The sequence below is a fragment of the Salvelinus sp. IW2-2015 genome, unplaced genomic scaffold, assembly GCF_002910315.2.
Source record: "Salvelinus sp. IW2-2015 unplaced genomic scaffold, ASM291031v2 Un_scaffold330, whole genome shotgun sequence".
In the NCBI taxonomy this organism is placed as follows: domain Eukaryota; kingdom Metazoa; phylum Chordata; class Actinopteri; order Salmoniformes; family Salmonidae; genus Salvelinus; species Salvelinus sp. IW2-2015.
Genome location: NW_019942540.1, coordinates 11010 through 14643, shown reverse-complemented (window position 1 = coordinate 14643; position 3634 = coordinate 11010). Strand labels below are relative to the sequence as shown.

Sequence of the window (3634 nt, the reverse complement as noted above, 5' to 3'; positions counted from 1 at the left end):
AGGCTACAACAAACATCTAACCTTCACATTACAATACAGAGGTTACAACAAAACATGCTAACCTCTTACCATACCAAACAGAGGATTACAACAAAACTTATGCACACTCTCACCTATTACAATAACAGAGATTACAATACAAACATACTAACCTCTCCATCATTACCAATAACAGAGACTCAACAAAACATCTAACTCTCAACATTACCATAACAGAGGCTACCACAAAACCTGCTAACCTCTCACCATTACCAATAACAGAGGTTACAACAAAACTATGCTAACCTCTTCACCATTACCAATAACAGAGACTAACAACAAAACCATGCTAACCTCTCACCATACCATAACAGCGACTACAACAAAACCTGCTAACCTCCAACATTACACAATAACAGAGGCTACAACAAACATGCTAATCCTCTCACCATACCAAATAACAGAGGCTACAAACAAACATGCTACCTCTCACCATTACCAATAACAGTAGGCTACAAACAAAACATTCTAACCTCTCACCATTACCAATAACAGAGAGGGTTTGATATTTGTGCCTCTATAACGTTGTTATTCGTCATTATTCACGATTCATTCCTGATTATTCATAATCATGGTAGCATCCACATGAACGTAGAAGTGTTCAGAAACATCTTCTATTCTTACTGACAATACAAATGAAGTGACTCCAAAATGACAGGACATTATTCACCATTCAGTTTCTATTAGGAAAAACATCCAAAACACAACCAAGACAAACAGCAAATGAATTCAACAAGTTAGTAGAATCACAAGCTTGATGTAATCACTGCAGGAATGGAATATGGGACCACATACTAAACTTATGAATACTTTAATACAATATAAGTGAATTTGTCCAAATAATTAAGACTTCTTCAAATGGGAGAACTAGATACATATTGTGCTTTCATTTTTAAACGGTAAAATATATATGTATAAATACCTTTAAATACAAGGTGACATTCTGTACTGTTGTCTAATATGAAACATTGTATCTCAAATGCAAAATACTGGAGCATAGCACCAAATGTAAAACTGTAAGCTTCACTTTCCAAACACATATGGTGTGGACTATGTGTGTCTGGTAAAGACATGTGGATCTGGTGAACAGTTACAGGAATACTACAGGAATACTGACCTCAGAGTCTCCAGTTTACAGTGGGGATTCCCCAGTACAGCAGAGAGCAGCTTCACTCCTGAATCCTTCAGGTCATTGTTACTCAGGTCCAGCTCTCTCAGGTGTGAGGGGTTTGACTCCAGAGCTGAGACCAGGGAAGCACAGCCTTCCTCTGTGAATCGACAGCCTGACAGCCTGCAAAGAGTCGAATCATATTAAAATCACACTGTTATTCTTTGGTGGTGAAAATAGTGGCAGTATATTTTTAAACATATTCAGATATATCAGTGTCCTGAAACCTGCCGTATCTATTCATAAAGGAAACTATCATTATTAGAAATTACAAATGATCAAAGTATTGCTTGTAGATAGAAAAATGTAAAACACAAATATTTGAGTAGACTGACCAGACCAGTTTAAAAAGCAGTATCAGTCAAAAGACAGACAGTGAGGTGTCAGATTTAGATTGTATTGAGTATCCAGTCTAGAGGTCGACCGGCATGGCCGATTAAGTAGGGCCGATTTCAAGTTTTCATAACAATCGCTAATCTGCCTTTTTGGATGCTGATTATGGACGATTACATTGCAATCCACGAGGAGACTGAGTGGCAGGCTGACCACCTGTTACGTGAGTGCAGCATCACAAGGACCTTGTGGCTGCAAGGAGGCAAGGTAAGTTGCTAGCTAGCATTAAATGTATCTTATAAAAAACAATTAATCTTAACATAATCACTAGCTAACTAAGGGGCGGTAGCCAAGTGGTTAGAGCATTGGACTAGTAACCGAAAGTATGCAAGATTGAATCCCAGAGCTGATAAGGTAAAAATCTGTGGTTCTGCCCCTGAACAAGGCAGTTAACCCACTGTTCTTAGGCCATCATTGAAAATAAGATTTTGTTCTTAACTGACTTGCCTAGTTAAATAAAGGCAATATTTAGACTTAGGGTTGCCACCCACTCGATAAAATACAGAATGGTTCCGTATTTCACTGAAAGAAGAAACTTTTTATTTTCTAAATTATATTTTCCAGATTTGACCATATTAATGACCAAAGGCACATATTTCTGTGTTTATTATATTATAATGAAGTCTATTATTTGATATTTGATAGAGCAGTCTGACTGAGCGGTGGTAAGCAGCAGAACGCTCGTAAGCATTCATTCAAACAGCACTTTACTGCATTTGCCTGCAGCTCCTAGCAATGCTTGATGCAGAGCTTTTGACTTCAAGCCAAACATCTGGCAATACTAAAGCGCCTAAAAGAACATCCAAAAGTCAAAGGTATATGAAATACAAATGGTATAGAGGGAAATAGTCCTATAATTCCTATAATAACTACAACCTAAAAGTTCTTACCTGGGAATATTGAAGACTCATGTTAAAAGGAACCACCAGCTTTCATATGTTCTCATGTTCTGAAGGCAGCAACGCATGACAACACAGCATGGTAGCAACACAACATGACAACAGCATGGTAGCACACAACATGACAATAACATGGTAGCAACACAACATGACAACAGCATGGTATCAACACAACATGACAACAGCATGGTATCAACACAACATGACAACAGCATGGTAGCAACACAACATGACAACAGCATGGTAGCAACACAACATGACAACAGCATGGTAGCAACACAAATGACAACAACATGGTAGCAACACAACATGACAACAGCATGGTAGCACACAACATGACAACAGCATGTAGCAACACAACATGACAACCGCATGGTAGCAACACAACATGACAACAGCATGGTAGCAACACAACATGACAACAACATGGTAGCAACACAACATGACAACAGCATGGTAGCAACACAACATGACAACAACATGGTAGCAACACAACATGACAACAGCATGGTAGCAACACAACATGACAACAGCATGTAGCAACACAACATGACAACAACATGGTAGCAACACAACATGACAACAGCATGGTAGCAACACAACATGACAAACAGCATGGAGCAACACAACATGACAACAGCATGGTAGCAACACAACATGACAACAATGGTAGAACACAACATGACAACAGCATGGTAGCAACAAACATGACAACAGCATGGTAACAACACAACATGACAACACATGGTAGCAACAACATGAACAACAACATGGTAGCAACACAACAAGAAAACATGGTAGCACCACACATGACAACGCATGGTAGCAACACAACATGACAAATGGTAGCAACCACAACATGACAACAGCATGGTAGCAACACAACATGACAACAACATGGTAGCAACACAACATGACAACAGCATGGTAGCAACACAACATGACAACAGCATGGTAGCAACACAACATGACAACAACATGGTAGCAACACAACATGACAACAGCATGGTAGCAACACAACATGACAACAGCATGGTAGCACCACAACATGAAACACATGGTAGCAACACAACATGACAACGATGGTACAACACCAACATGACAAAAGCATGGTAGAAACACAACCTGAAAACAG

General features: G+C 39.1%; 1 pseudogene; it reads right to left on the bottom strand.

Annotated features, from left to right (window-relative positions):
* Positions 1 to 1140: 1140 nt before the first annotated feature.
* LOC112068238 (NLR family CARD domain-containing protein 3-like) overlaps positions 1141 to 3634 on the bottom strand; it is a 13065-nt pseudogene continuing 10571 nt past the window's right edge.